The sequence below is a fragment of the Stegodyphus dumicola genome, chromosome 2 (assembly GCF_044657685.1).
Source record: "Stegodyphus dumicola isolate Sdum_Otavi_A_Nest chromosome 2, ASM4465768v1".
NCBI lineage: Eukaryota > Metazoa > Arthropoda > Arachnida > Araneae > Eresidae > Stegodyphus > Stegodyphus dumicola.
Genome location: NC_140769.1, coordinates 235,676,174 through 235,693,610, shown reverse-complemented (window position 1 = coordinate 235,693,610; position 17,437 = coordinate 235,676,174). Strand labels below are relative to the sequence as shown.

Genomic DNA, 17,437 nt, shown 5'->3' with positions numbered 1-17,437 from the left:
CATGCGCAGAAAGGCATTAGCGCATGCGCGTTTAATGTATAACGGACGGTATAAGCTAAGCTAAAATTATCTAATTATTTATTTCAGTTAATGTTGCAGATTGTGTTGTTCCTTAATCTTCAATTTGGATCCGGCTTATTATTTTTTGCAGACCGTTAGAGGAATTTTATAAAAGTAAGCTTGAACTTTTGATTATGTCAAAAAGAATTCCGATTCTGGAGCTGCCAAAGGATCTACAAAGTGAAAGCATGTTTCGATGTCCTGGAATTGCTGCAAAAAATGGATAAAGGCATGTCCTTTGTTTCTCTAACCCTTCTGAAATCTTTATCAATTTCATGCTGCTCTGTGGGGGGAGGGACGTCATGCCGCAACGAACTGGGCGAACTGAGCGAATGAATAAACATCGCGAATACACATCAAATAGTTTTCTGGTTGCAATTTTCTAATTTCGACTATGCATAATGTATGCTTTATGCATGCGTGCATTGAAAGAAATGTTTAATAAAGTAAACAAATAAATATTAAGCTTTTTTTTTTTTTTTGTAAATTTTGATACCCTTTAGATCATAATTGCTCTTTTATTTCATAAATAACGGTTCCATATTTTTAATTTTATAATTTCTGCATGCCATCTTACCAGATTTAAATAGTTGATCTATAATACGGAATCGCCAAAGTCCCAACGAGTCCGGATTAAAGACTTTTGACTGTATAACTGGAATTTAACCCTATATCTGGAGTATTGTTAACAAAAGTGAGTAAATTAATTTTTCTATTTACCTATGATAGGAAAATTTAATTTCTTCAGTAAATTTTCATGAATAAATGTACATTGTCTTTCTAAATTTAAACAATGAACGTTTGTTTTGATTCCTGTTCCTTGAACAATGAATGGCCCAAAATGTTTGTAAATTAACAATTTGTTTATAATTTATAATTTCTTTCTTTTCCAGCATTACTGATGTCAATACTGTTTCAGAGTTATTAACAGGTTTATTTGTTCATGCAAAGTATCATTTACAACTGGATAGGCTTTCCACATACCCCTTTCTGTGTTGCTTTTTACGGCATATATTACATTCAACCTTAACTCTGCACGATTTTTCAGTATGGAACATTTTATGACGCAAGACACATCGATTATTTCTTTTAAGAATATCCTTCTTTAGAATCATATTAAATTTCTTACAATCATCTGATATATGATCAATTACTTTTTCTCTCTCTCTCACGCGCGCACACACACACACACACACACAGAAAAGAAACATAAATTTTCGACAAGTTTATTTAAGGCTGCAGCCATTGACTGTTTTTCACATAATAAAAACATTATTTTGTTTATAAGAGCAAATATATTTATTTGCATTTTTTAAAATAAATATTATCGCAATTTGCCTATCTGTAATCCTTTTCTATGAAAGCATCATCTTTATATTTCAATTGCCTTCTCATAATTTTCTAAAATTGATAACAGACCTCCTACAAATACCTTTTAATTTTTTGAAATCAATGACAGATCTCCTATGGATGTTTCGACATCACTTGATAAATATGTTTTTAAGTAATTAAATTTCTTTACGTAACTTAGAGATTTGTTATTGTGAATAGTTTTGATTGAAGATGACTCAAAATTAGAGCTCTCAGAAATTTGGCAATTTGGGTACCAAATTTTTTTATAACTAAATGTGGAAATTCAACTTGAGCAAAATTCAAAACTGATATTGTTGAGTTAGAAAGCATAGAATTATCCAGCACTTTATTTTCAAGTGTCTTTCTGAGATATCTCTTTACGCATGTTTTACAAATTAAAATCTTTATAATTTTCAGTAGATGTTATGTCCTTTTCTAATTGTTTCACATCTGATATTTCCTCTCCTACTTCTTTATTTAATTCTAAAAAGTATCGCACTTTTTCTATTAAAACGGAAAACACTTCTTCAATTAGTTGTGTACTTGGAGTTTAGTTCTGTTTCTAATTCTTTAATAGTTTTCGTTGTTCTTAGCTCAGTGTGTTTCTTTATATTCTTTTCAAGTCCATTCATTCATTATCAAACAGAAAAATTTCACTTACCACTTTTTTCTTTCAAATTATTTTTTTTCCCTTATTCTGTATGTCCTGGAATCTCGGATGTTTGTGCACCATAATGGCTTTTTGGTGGGAAGTGCAGATAATCAAAAAGTATCTGTATCAATAAAGGCAGTGCTTCAACACATTATACAAAATTTAACAATGACTCAGTTAAAACAATTTATTTTTCAAAAACATGAACAAACTCTATTTTCTAGAAGAAAATTTAGTTCTGATTACCCACACCTCTGCTGAAAAGTCGCAAAAAAATTATTCATGTATCAAAATAGTATGTCATCAAAATAGTTACATGACATGGCAAACCACGTGTGTAATTCATGTTCGTTTTGGTTAATGCACAATCGGAAGTTGTATGATGCAAATTTGTGCAATTCTTTGATGCATTTTTGAATATAAATAGACCAATATGTGGAGAGGAGAATAGTAGCACTAAAAAGAAACCAAGGGATGCATGTATTACATGTCTGTTTTGACCAATGCACTATGTAATATTTCTACAATGCAAAGTTTGTGCAATTTACCAATTTTTTTACGCAAAAAGAGATCACAGTGTACTAGGGAGAAAAACGGTGTGAAACAAAGAATTTCTCAAAAAAAAAAAAAAAGAAGAAGTGCTTTATTACAGATGTTTCTTTATAGTTTTATTCACCGACTGCTTCAATGCTTTTTTAAAACTTTTACTAACTGACTGCTGTGGAATTCTTAGAGTGCCACTCATCTGAAAATTGTGGTTGCCTATTTTGCATTAGCTTACCAAAATATTAGTTGCCAACGAATTTGCAAATGCTCTCCAAAATCAGCAATGAGACTGCAGTGTTTTTCAGTGGGGGTGCAAATAACCAGAAAGTAATAAAAATTCAAAACTTCTAAAATATTAATTAAAATTAAAAATTAGCATCACAAAAATTATTTAATTAACACAAAGATTTTTCTAAATCTTTACAATTTAGAAAAAAATTAATTTTTCTCGAGAATTCAGTTACTCAAATGCAATGTCTCTATTTTTGATGAACAATGTTTTTGTGAATCCTGAACCAGACAGTATGAAAAGAAAGAAAACAAAGTATTTTTGAAAGAGATAGAGATTAGATCTCACATCAAGTTCAAAATTTCACCTTGTAGAGTCATTAGTTTTTTTTTTGGAGGGGGGGAGGAGGAGATATGTGTAATGAGCAAAGCCCTCACGCAGTCTCAAACCTGACCTCTTGAATATGAGCCGAGTGCGATACTGTTACACCATGAAGGCATGCAGAAAGAAGAGAGAAAAGGTCTTATGTACTGTCCCTTTTAAAAGGGTGACTGGGGATTAGGGGACCCAGACACCAAATCCTGGTGGTGAAGAATCATCATTCACCACCTTTTAGTTCAGACACCACTGTAAATTCATTAGGATTTTTTTTTTAAGCAGGAGACATGAAAAATAAGCAATGCCTTCACTGAGACTTAAACCTGGATCTCTCAAATATGTGCCGAGTTATACCAGGAAGGCAAGCAGAAAAGAGGGAGAAATTACCTTCTAACCTTACCCTCTCAGCAGAAATGATAGAAAAAGACAATACCATTATAAAAGCCCTATATATGAGGGTTGGAACTTAAATAGTGGCAACTATTTATTTACAAGGAATACAAAAGTGATTCATGTCACTATGTTTTATAGTCCTTCAATATAGTCACCAGCATTGTGTACAATGCGTTTCCAACGATGTGGAAGTCGCAGAATACCTGTAGCAGCGCCTGTTTTGTTGATAGTTTGAATGGACCGGTCTACTGCCGCAAGAATCTCAGGAACAGTTTGGAAGCGAGTGCCACGAAGTGGTTCCTTCATCTTAGGAATTAAGTCATAGTCACAAAGGCTTAGATCTGGGGAGTATGGTGAATGGTAAAGCACTTCCCAGCCCCATCGCTTGAACAAATCAGTCACAGCTTGCGCTGCATGCGGCCGAGCATTATCATGCAAAATGAAGGAGCGTTCTGCAGAAAGTGTCGCCGTTTTTTTCTCAAAGCTGGTCGGAGACTGTGCTTGAAAAAATGAGCAGTAATACTGAGCAGTGACGGTCTGCTGTGGGGGAATGGTATGCATTAGGATGACACCATCACAGTCGTACACGAGAATCACCATAACTTTCACGTTGCTGAGGTTCTGACGAAATTTTGAACGTCGTGGTGACCTGTGATGATGTCATTCGTTTGATTGGCGTTTCAGTTCTGGCCGGTACGATCAGGCCCAAGTCTCATCCAGCGTAATGATACGGTGTAAAAAAACATCCCAGGTGGGTTCGGGCAGCATCGTATCGTACCCATTTCTGCATTTCCGTCAATTGATGTGGAACCCATCGTGAAGCAATGTTTGTCCGGCCAGCTGACGAATCGTTTGGCGGCGATCACTGTCCATTAGTGCGGCAACAGCTTGTACATCTGCATCGCTGACACTCGGACGACCTGGCCGCAGCATGTTTGCCACGTTTTGGCGTCCTTCATTGAATGCTTTCACCCATCTTGCTACGGTTCTGTAAGACAATGCAGATTCCCCACAAGCCTCTTGAAGCCCTTGATGACACTGTCATGCTGTACAACCTCTGGCACATTCAATTTTTATCCAACATCGTTGTTCTTGTTTTGAAAACATCCTCATAACACTTACTTTAGACCGCGAGCTAATACAAGGATCCGTTCTTCGCGTCACTCCGCATGTGCGTGACGTAGGCTGGACGAGTCTTTTTGCTGAGAGGTAAGGTAGGTATGTAGTTTACGTGATATTCTTTGGTTTTGTTGCGTAGCGTTTTTTCAGCTGTGTTGCCACTATTAAAGTTCCAACCCTCATATCTTTTTAAAATTGGAACTACGGCTTTTAATGGCCATTCTAGTCTCTTCTAGGGCTTAGCTAATTTCTTCTTGAGTACAAAATTTATTCATGGAAAACATTTTTTTAAAAAAATACAAAAATGATACAATACAAACATTTCTTAAAAAATAAGCAGTTCTTTATTTATTTTGTTCTAATGTGCACTACATTTCAACAAATTTATTTCTAATGAATGGATCATATTTATTAGAAAATGCTTAAAATACAAAATGATAGTACTAGGTATAATGAATAAATAATTTTTATGTACTAGATCAGTGCAAAATTTCATGCCTTTTTCTAATAGGTGGTGAAAGCATAATTGCAAGATAGCACAGGTGTTTATTTCATAGCCAATGTGGTACATGGATACAGTGAAATATCGATATTCCAGACCTTTGAAGAACCTCAAGTTTTTTCAAGTATACGTACTGATATGTAGGAATATAAAAAAGGAATTCTGTAGTTCAATCCCTTTATTTCAATTTTAGAGGATGATTACACACAAATGTGACGAGTTTATCTTAGAAGCACCGATGCTATAATTTTATAAAACATGGGCAGGTTCCCAGCTCTCTGGTCATGCATCCACCCTCATATGGCTGCCCAGGCAGTAGGTACAGTTCTATATGCAGAAAGTCAGTGGGTAATTGTCTGTCAACTACAAACTAAACAAATCTAATAATTTTTCCCTATATTTTAAGGATAAGCTGACAGATGAAGTCTCAGCCTTCTATGATATCAATTTAGCTTCACAAACACCCTCATAGAATGCCATCACTCTGAGTCTCATTGAAAGTTGTAGAATTAGACATGAAAAGTCCAGTATAATTTATGTTTAATACAAGGACATAACAGTATGACACATCATACATTCTTGGTTTTTCGAGTACGGAAATTTCTTGAAAATTCACTTGAGATCGCCAGCATTTACCCAGGTGTATAATGCCAATAATTCATCTGCTTAAAATAGCAGCCGAAAAATTATAATTAGACTCAGATTTTTTAATTAATAATATTTTTTTAGTCAGTAATTTCTGTTTTAATCATATTAATATTTATTGATCTATACTTAAGTTCATTACAACACTTTCACATAGCACATTGTTTATTCCACACGAACATTAACTGACAAATACAGTTCAAAAGTCGTTAATTCGGACACCCATAATCTGGAATGATCTATAATTCGGACCTCAAAGCAGCAAACTTTCTGCGCATGCGTCGCTTTGACGCACGCGCATAGGCGTTTACGTGTGCGGGTAAGACCTTTACGGCTGCAAATATGTGTGTGCGCATGCGCGTTTAATGTATAACGGACGGTACAAGCTAAGCTAAAATTATCTAATTCAGTTAATGTTGCAGATTGCGTTGTTCCTTAATCTTCAAATTGGATCCGGCTTATTATTTTTTGCAGACTGTTAGAGCAATTTTATAAAAGTAAGCTTGAACTTTCGATTATGTCAAATAGAATTTCCGATATATATTTACTAATATGTAAAGGATTTACAAAGCAAAAGTATGTTTCGAAATCCGAAATCTGTTTATCAATTCCACGCTGCTCTGTGGCGGGGGGAGGGGGGGAAACGCTGTGGCGCGTAATGAATTGGAAGTTGATCTGTCAGCACTATCCTTATCTTCACCGCAGATGTTTTTATTTTATTTGGCTTATAATTCTTTACTAAATGTAGTATTTCATGTCGATGTACTTCGTCTTTGATATGATTTAAAGCAATTAATTATAGGACTTGAACAGCGGAACTTTGTAACTAAACAAGAAATTACGTCTGTTTAATAGAATTAAAGAGAAAGTATTATCACATGAAACGAAGCAACTTAAACAACTTACATTGAAAGAAATATTTAATAAAGTAAACAAATAAATATTAAGCTTTTTTTTTTGTAAATTTTGATACCCTTTCGATCATAATTGTTCTTTATTTCATAAATTACGGTTTAATATTTTTAATTTCGTAATTTCTGCATGTCATCTTACCAGATTTATACTGATGATCTATAATCCAGAAAAATCGATAATATGGAATCGCCGAAGTCCCGACGAGTCCGGATTAACGACTTTTGACTGTACTTCACTTCAGTTTGACCAGCAACTAGTGTGTTGCCACATATATGTAACATCTTCCCTCTTTTGGGAAACTCATAGGAATCAATGCATTACATAATTATCATATTTGGATAGTCGATATACATTACGACCACTTCTTGTTTTATATACACAATCACGATTAATATTATTGCTATTATTTTGATGGTGAGGATCATTATGTATTTTTGGATGTTCACTACTTATATTTTCCTCATTCTCACTACATAGATCATAATAGTCTAATGTCACTAAATTCTGATTTTTAGTTTTTTTTAAATGGAATTTATTCCGTCTAATTACCCTATTATCTTTTGTTCTAATCCAATATGATCTAGGAGTTGAATGCTTTTTTAAAACTATAGCAGGCTCCCATTTATTTTCCCATCTCAACATTACCTTTTCCCCAGGAATAAATTCAGGTCTTTCCCTTGCATGCTTATCATAATAGATTTTAGCCTGTTTCTGCTTACTCCTCACCTTTTCTCTATATTGATCTTTTACAGTTGGTTTCAATTCTGTTTGTGTAACTGGTAATCGTGTTCTTAAATTCCTACTTAATAGCATTTGACTTGGTGATAAATTTATACCTGAAATTGGAGTATTTCTATATTCCAGTAAAGCCTCATTTAATTTCTCTAATCCTGCTTTTCTAAATAAACTCTTAGCTATACCTACCAACCTTTCTGCAAATCCATTGGATTTAGGATATCGAGGACAGCTAGTGATTATTTCAAATCCCCAATCCCTTGCGAAACTCTTCATTTTCCAACTATTAAATGGTACGTTATCACAAATTAAAGTTTTGGGTATTCCATGTGTTGCAAATATCGATTTCAATTTACTAGTAGCTTCCACTGCACTTTTATTTTTTAGAGGAATTATGTCTACCCATTTAGTTAAGTAACAGCCTATTACTAGATAATTTTTCCCGGCATACTCACAGGTATCAGCACCAACCTTTTCAAAAGGTAAACTGGGAATTTCATGAGAAACAAGAGGTTCTTTTACTGTTTGAGGTCTGAACCTATCACAAATTAGGCATTTAGAAATCATATTCTCAATGTCACTGTTGATTCCTGGCCAAAATAGTACTTGCCGAGCCCTAGCTTTTGATTTTTCAATCCCACAGTGAGCTTCATGCAATAATGTTAACATACACTTTCTTAATGCAACGGGTACTACAATTCGATTATTAAAAAAAACTAAATCTTGTTCAACATCTCATTTTTAAATTTAAAATAAGATCTTGCTTCTTTAGGAACTTTATCAACACTCAAAGGCCATCCATTTTGCCAATATTCTTTCACTAGCATTAACCCTTCATCTTCTAATGTAGCTTTCTGAAATTCCCTTTTCTTATTCTCAGACATTTGCAGTTGTTTTGTTAGTGTATGAACAATCTCTGTCATATCCATGTTTTCATTCGTGTCTGTATCAATAAAGGAACGTGACAGTAAAATCTGCAATATACATATATTTCCCAGGCAAATATTTAAGTTTTAAGTTATATTTTAAGAGCTTAAATTTTATCCTCTGCAATCTATTTGACAACACGTTAGCAATATTTTTTTCATAATTGAAACTAATGGTTTATGATCAGTAAGCACTTCTACCTCTCTACCATAAATGTAATAGTGAAATTTATTAGCAGCAAATAAAATACTAAGAAATTCTTTCTCAATCTCAGCATAGTTTTTTTCTGCATTATTTAAACTCCGAGACGAAAAAGCAATTGGTTGCCCATTCTGCAATAAGCAGCAGCCTAACCCATCTTTAGAACTATCTGCCTGTATAGTTATAGGTTTACTGCTATCAAATATTCCTAACACAGGTGCATTGCAAATTAATTTTTTTAATTCCCTGAATGCTTTAGAATGTAGCTGTAACCACTGCCATTCTACTTTGTTTTTCAAAAGTTCCCTTAATATGGCTGTTTTTTCTGAAAAATGTGGTACAAATTTCCTCAAATAATTACACATTCCCAAAATACGCTGTAATTCATGCTTACTCCAAGGTTCCTGTAATGCAGTAATGGCTTTAATTCGATCAGGATCAGGTCGCATGCCTGACGCATTAAATAAATGACCTAAATATTTAACCTCACTAACCCTATATTGAAGTTTTTGCTTGTTGAATTTAATATTGAGTTTTTTAGCTCTGTTGATGACCTCTGGTAAAATTTTATCATGTTCTTGTATAGTGCTAGCAGCAATGAGGATGTCATCAAAATAGACCAATACTCCTGGTATATCACCAAAGTTTTCAAGATTGCGTTTCTGAAAAATTTCAGGTGCACAGGAAATACCCATTGGAAGCCTTAAGAATTTATAGCATCCAAATGGTGTGCTAAAAGTACAAAGATCACTACTATTTCCATTTAACGCTATTTGAAAAAATCCATCCTTTAAGTCCAAAACAGAGTAAATTGATTTATTACATAGCTTTGGTAAAATCTCCTCAATTGTTGGAATCAACACGTTCTCTTTTTATAGCTTTGTTAAGATCTTGAGGATCAAGGCATATTCTTATGGATCCATTAGCTTTTTCAATTGTTACTAGATTGCTAACCCAGTTCAAAGGTTGATCAACTTTTGCAATAATGCCTTGTCTCTCTAATTCGCTTAATTTTAATTCAAGTTTAGGTTTCAAACTAAGTGGTACTCTACGTGGTGGTCTCACTACAGGAGCTATCTGATCATCAACCATGATTTTACACAATCCACTAAATTTCCCCACACCTTCAAACACTTCTGAATTATTAATAATAAATTGATCTTTAGATGGAGGTAAAACAATTGTATACTGATCCAACTTACCTTTAATTGATATTCCAACCTTATTTATAAACTGAATTAAATTAAGTTTAACACATGCATCAATTCCTAATAATGGGCGTATATGCTTGCTAGAAACAATTAAAAACTCTAGAGTATGATCCACACCATCTGAGGAACATTGTAACATTAATGACCCATCAGGTTTAACCTTGGACCCCCCAAATGCTTCTAATACAACATTACACTTGTTTAAAATAAGATTAGAGTTCTTAGCACTCAGTGTTTCGTAAGTTTTCACAGGCAAAACATTCACTTCAGACCCTGTCTCCAACTTAAAAGTCACAGTTGTCCCTTCAACAATTAAAGTTTTAGTCCACTCTTTTATAGATGATGTTGAGCACACACTTTTAGTTCTTTGAACATTTACGGAATTCACAAAGAATTCATTATCAGATTCCCTATATACATCTGCGTTATCACGCTGAGAAACATTTTGGATGTGCTTCAGTCTGAACATAGTCGAAAAGTGATTTAGTTTGCCACAATTAAAGCATTTTTTCCCATATGCCGGACACTGTCCATTAACGTGATGTCTGTTGCATTTTTTACATAAAGATGTCTCGGTATTTGAAGTGTCATCACTCCATCCTCTGTGTTTCCTCACTGTTAAGGCTGCATTGGCTCCTCCTGTCCGATGTTGCTTCACTTTTTCTCTAGTTACGCTGTCAACATTGTGTTCTCTTAACGTTTGAGCACGAGCTTTGCTCAATTCAACTGCTTTCCCTAATTCAATTGCTTTTTCCAAACTCAGATTATTTTCTTGCAGCATCCTCTCCTGTAAACTGGCATCTGATACTCCAAGGACAATGCGATCACATATGACAGAGTCACTCTGCTCACCAAATTCGCAAGATTTTACAAGTTTTTTCAGGTCAGTTACGAAACAATCAAAAAGTTCCCCTTCTTCTTGTTTTCTCTTATTGAATAAAAATCTCTCCACCACAACATTTGTTCTAGGTGTCGTGAAAGCTTCAAACCTCTCAAGCACTTTTTCATAGTTACCCTGATCTCCTGTTGAAAGACTGAACGTGTTGAACACTTCAACTGCTTCCTCACCAGTGGCATTTAAAAATAAAGCAACTTTCACATCTGAATCTTCTGAAGCATTTCCTGAAGCTTTCATATAAATCTGGAACAGCTGCTTGAATCTGCGCCAGTTTTCAGCCACATTGCCGTCGAAACTTAGGCCTTGCGGTGGGCGACAAAATTCCATCTTGCATCTGCTGAGAGGAAAAACAACCAAGGGGATTGATTGCCTGGCAATTAGTTGTAATACTATTCCACACGACTACGCCATGTTTTAATCATATTAATATTTATTGATCTATACTTAAGTTCATTAAAACACTTTCACATAGCACATTGTTTATTCCACACGAACATTAACTGACAAATACCTCACTTCAGTTTGACCAGCAACTAGTGTGTTGCCACATATATGTAACAATTTCTTTCACAGGACAAAACAATTAAATTCTCACTCACTCATTTGAAGACTTAGCTGAGCAATTACATGCACAGATGATTCTCTTTTCCTTTTGGTAGCAGATTTGGCTTCACTTATAAGTTTAAGCATTCATATATGTAACAGTAAAAAAAAAAAAAAAAAAAAAAAAAAAAATATTACTCGGTGTATTCCAAACCACTCTTCAATGACTCCAAGGCAACTATGTGATATAAGGTAGTAGAGAGCCTAATAAAATGAGTGCCGAGCTCCGATCCACAGCAAGATTAATTCAGTACGGAGAGTAATTGCAATTAGATAATTAAGAAGCAAGATTTGGATTTTGTTTCAATCTAGCAGAAGTTTTAGTTATCCTCATACTGAAGTAATAAAGGTTAGTTTGAGAGTGATATTTTTTTATTTTCCATTTCTGCTTCTTGTTAAGATCACTTAAATCTATAACATTTTGTTCTTGCATTCTGAATCCACTGACAAGCATAAATAGAAAACCGTTTTTGAATGTAGTAAAGAAATAGATGGAAACACTTTCCAAAAGTATATGCAGACTCAAGGAATTACTTTGGATAAAATTGTACAAAAATTAGTTGCTTTAAATTTTTTTTGGAAGATAACCAAGAACAAGTTGGTTAATATTTTTCACAGTAAGTTATGAAGAAATGGGCATACTCACTGAAAAGTTTGAGTGAAAAAGGGTCTAGGATGATGATGTCATGAGAAGAGGCAAGAGATGAAGCATTGCCATTGAAATAAAAATCGGTACTTAAGTATTATCTTATTGAGCAGCCATGTAGTGTGATTTAGCACGAATTACAGATGATCATGTCCTTTAGAATTCCAGTAACAACTATCAAGTACTTTCAGATCAGATACAATTGGAGCAAAAAAATATATAAAATATTTGAAGTTCTTCAATTCCTGTTTCCAAAAGGTGTGATGATTGCAAGATAGCACAGGTACAGTTATCTTGCAATCATCACACCTTGAAACTTGAACTTGTTGAATGAAAAAACTGGAGGTTCTTCAGAGGTCTGGAATAGCGATATGTCACTGCATCCATGTACCACATGGCTATGAAATAAACACCTGTGCTATCTTGCAATCATCACACCTTTTTGAAACAGGAATTGAAGAACTCCTGAATTAAACTTCAAGCATCACAAAAAAAGGTTAAAGAAATAGAAGAAAATGAAATCTTACCAGAAATTAAATAGACCAAACATCATCTTCAAAAATCAAGAGTTAAAGTGGTCTGTCTTGAAAATGTTAAAGTTTATGAAAGAAATAGATTTCCAATAATCAGTCCCTACAGTACCAATCTAGACCATCAGCTGCTCAAGTGCAAATAAAAATTGGCAGCCATTTTCCACAGAAATATAATATGTTTAATAATCATTTCGGCACCTATAAATTCGGCTGTGCACCTGCTAGGATTGGCCCTGAGTTCCTAACTTGTTTTCGGCACTAAAAATTTTTTTGACAATAACTGCAAGAGAAGCTTTTCAAAGTTAAAGTTGATTCAGGTATCTTTTAGCTATCTTTGACAAATTATGAGCCAAGGAACATTTCATTGGTTGGCAGTCCTTTCTATTGAAAATGCAATAGCTAAAAACATTAATTTTGATTTAAAAAAAAAAAAAAAAAACACCTTTAGATGTTAAAATTCACAAAAAACAGTTTTAACCTTTTTATATACAAGAAGTTAAAAAATAATTTAAACCTCAAAAATGGAGGATTAATAAACTTTTTTAAATATATATTTGTTTGCTAGATGTAAGCTTTTTCTCTTTTAATATTTTTTGTTTTCCAAATAATTTTAACTATTTAAATAAGTAAATGTTAATTACATATTCGAGCTGGCATTTTGTCTGGTGATCACTCCAATAACCAGGGGGCAGGGAGATTTCCACCTTAGGCCTCGATAGCTGTAGGTTTGTCACTGAATGGGTAGATAGGTATGTAGAAGCATCCTGAATCATTTTAGATACAGATACTGCTGAGTGAATGAGACTCTGTATGAGAGTCTTTATCTTACAGCAGAAGAAAAAGTTACATTTGTACAATGTTGTGTTTTATGAATTTTAGAAAGTTGGTATTGGAACCTCAACAAAAGATTTCTGAGGTGTACTCCAATTTGTAGTACAGTAAAAAAATAGGTTTGGTGATTTTGTAATAGTGACTCAACTTGAATGATCAACTCTGCTTTGGACAACTTTCTCTATCCGCGATTCCAGCGCTCTGATACGCCATCTAGTGGCTAAAAGGTGGAAACATTAAAGCTCGGTATTTACTTTTGATAATACTACCTAGTTTGTGAAGCGTGTTGTGATCGAAAAGTAATTAAACGTTTTATTTTTTATTGTTGTGGGCATATGTATAACTTAAAAAGAAGTACAGACCGCATATTTTGTTGTGTACATCAGTGTAAATCACGAGCTTGCAAGGAACCTGAGTTATGCTTCTATCGCATTCTTGGTTCGAAAAATATCGAACGAGATAGCAAAACGAAGAGGGTGGATTCGTGTATTTCGAATTGGAAAGAAAGTGGGACATTATATGAACGTGCGTTCTAAGCATTTAAAAAAAAAAAAAAAAAAAAAAAAAAAAAACTGACATTTTTTCTCGTAAGAAAAGTTTTCTTTATATATGCAAAATTTCTTTCTCGTGTATCATACATATAAACGTATATGTGTATTCTTCGAAAGTAAACATGTATATTAGTGTATTGAAGTATAAATCATTATAGCTCATTAATCTCTTAAATATTATTAATATACATATACATATACAATTATGCTTTCATGCATATTTTACCTGCAGAAATTTAAATTGTGTTTCAGTTTATGTTAGCAATGATTTAAATGAAAATTTATAGAATGACACATATAAAAGTAAAAGTTAATTATTTTAATGTTAATGATGAACTTTGAATTTCATATTCTAGTAATGTTGAAATTTCTGTGTGTGAGTCATTTCCTGTTAAACTATTTAGAACTGTTTACAGTGGTTCAGGATCGTTAGCATAAAAAATTTCCAGTTCAGAAAATAGGTATGATGATCTAGTATGAGTAATAGTATAAAAAGTATTACAGATATCAAATCTTTTCCACTATAGAATAGCATGCACCAAACAATTTCTTATAAAATGATATACATACCATTGTTACTCGCTGAGCACAGTTAAATGTTTTTTCTTATCTTTTATAGCAGTGTTCGTTTTGAAGTAAGTATTAGTAATAAAAAGTTTTTAAAGTAGCTTAAAAAATTTATCCATGGTGAAAATTAGCTAATGATGAAAGTATTTTTTCTCACTTGAAGTATCAAGCGGGCACATGTATCTTTTTCGAGAAAATGTGTTGTTCTGTAATGTAAAACACCCAAGTATTTGTTCAGTGATAAATATTGATAGGGGAGAGACTTTTAAGTAATTTCATTTCTCAGCCATTATTCAAAATATGATTGCATATAACTAAATAACTTTGGAGTAAATTAAACAGCGTACACAGACATGTGTATACAGATATACAGGTTAGCAAATAAAAGCAAGGACAGTGGATTTGGATCAGTTCAGTAATTTATTAGATTGTTTATGTATTCCTGTTTTATTTATAACAAGCTTTTATTTAGTAGAATAAGAATGTGTAGAACATTTAGTAGAATAAGAATAATACATGAATACACAGCCTTTTAGTTGCAAGAAATAAGATTTTGCATAGTTATTTAAAGATGCAACCATATTTATTATCTCAAACATATTCCATCTTAATTGTATTTCTGGGGCAAATATGCATTAATTCTCTTACCTCTTGTCATTATAAAAATTTGATTTTATCGTGTTGCTTATATGTTCGTAACTAGAATTGGTGTCGATTCTATGCAGTGTTGATACCTGTAACTATAAGCCTCATCGAAAATATATGCATATTGGATGCCTCATCAGTGCTAAGAAGATTTAGCAATTTTTTTTTTTACTGGCACAATCTCAAAATTTTCATTGCCAGTATGTAATTGTTTACATACAGCACTTTTACTAAGAAAATTATAGTACATATAAAAAATGCTAAAGATAATAAAACCTTTGGTGACACCAGATATACATATTGATTTGATATTATCTGATAAACATTGTAAATGAATGAATAAATTTGTCATTAAAATATTTCGGAGGAGTAAAAATACATTAAATCATTAAATGAAGAGGCTAGATGAAATATTCAAATTGTCCAGCTTCTACGTTTAGTGCGACAGTAAAAAGTCTGAAAATAATATTAATTCTTTGGTAAAAATATCTTTATTTATACAAAATGTTGCAAATCAATCTTAAGTTATTTTTTAGAATGATATATAAAAATCTGCATGTGTATCGTGTATGCAGTGTCTTCTGGATGCATATTTGTGCAAAACTGATGAACACTGGTAGTTTGGTCCAACTTTCGATCCCGGCGAACGGGCTGACTCCATGGGTGTTTTCTTGATTTTACACATGTGTATCGTTTAAGCACTATCTTCTGTATGCATATGTGAATAAAGCGCTAACTCTGGTAGTTCGGTCCATTTTCGAATCCCAGCAAGCGGGCTGACTGCATAGGTGTTTTCGTGATTTTCCGCATGTGTAACATGTTGGCAGTATCTTGTGAATGCATAACGTCAATAAAGCGGGTGCAGCCCGGGTAAAATCGCTGAATACTGGTAGTTCGGTCCAACTTTCGAATCCCGGCGTACTGTCCAGAAATTGTGGATGCATATGTGAATACAGTGGGCGCAGCCCAGGAAAAAAAAACGCTGAACACTGGTAGTTTGCTTCAAATTTTAAATCCCGTCAAATGAAAGCGCACTTCACTGGTAGTTCGGTCCAACTTTCGAATAAAGGCCAATGAAAGCAGGCTTCAGGCCGCTCAAATGGTGGGCTTACCCGCTAGCAATCATGCGAGCTAGCATATATCTTGTGATTGCATACGTAAATCAAGTGACCTAACATGAATAAAGCGGGCGCTCCACGAAAGCATCCCTTCCCTCATGTAGCGGGCTTGCCCGCTAGTGATATAAAACTGTCCCTCTGTAGCTACATCCCTGAAAGTAAGCATTCATTCAAATATTTAACAAATAGATTTGATCATATTTTATGCATCATGCAGACTATATTTCCAGCTCTTTCATTTAAGTGCAATTTATTTCCAATGTATGAACATGAATACTGTACAAGCTTAGACACTTATTTGTAATTTAATTCAGTTTTTATATAAAAGTTAAAATTTACCAGGCAATTACTTAAAAAAAAATAGTTTAATAGATGTTGCTGTAATTTAACACTTTTGATTTTAATGTTTTCAGAAATTTGCTAAATCAAATTTATCTTCGTGTGACCTTGCATCAAAGGCACCGATAATAAATTTGTTTTGGCATTTAGTGCTAAAACTTTTAAAGAAAAACTTATTATTGATGTAAAAGAAGGAACAAATTATATTTATCTTGGTAATATGTCTTATGATATACTTATTTACGGTGTCATGATATTGCAGTAATTTAACGGGCATTTCATATAACTTGCTCCTTAAGTTGCATAACCTGTTTTCATAACATTTTGTTATCAAATATATATAAAAGGAAAATTTCTAATGAAATATTCTTCATTTCACAGCAGTGTTATTTACCGTGATATAACGTGTGTTCCCATTTATTATACGGTTATGATCATTATTCATTATAGAGCTTTATATATTTGTTATATACATTTAATTTATATCATTATGTTTTACATGATTTTGCTTTTAGAATATATCACAATATATATTTCGAGTTGCTAATAGAACTACAGTGGTTCCCAAAGTGTTCGTACACTTATGATTTTCATTGAAATAGGGCTCTATCCATTAATTAAAAGTAAACTTTCTGAATGAGACTTTAATAATAAGATCTATAATCTATTTGTAACAAAATTATATAAAATATTTTTTAAATGTAGTGAAACTTTATTTTTAAGAAATTAATAATCAAAAAATGACAAACATTTTATCTCAAAAAAATGAAGATCTTCATTCTAAGAACTTAGTTGGAGGCTATATGCCTTTGTGGAGGACTTTATAAGGGAAACTGGCTC

General features: G+C 33.3%; 1 protein-coding gene across 1 annotated transcript in view; it reads right to left on the bottom strand.

The window, feature by feature from the left end:
- Window positions 1-17,437, bottom strand: part of LOC146998905 (uncharacterized) — a 64,198-nt gene that overhangs the window by 26,671 nt on the left and 20,090 nt on the right. Inside the window, exon 2 of the mRNA XM_085811904.1 lies at window positions 2,075-2,186. The gene's annotated coding sequence lies outside the window, so the exon portion shown is untranslated. The remainder of the gene's footprint in view (window positions 1-2,074; window positions 2,187-17,437) is intronic.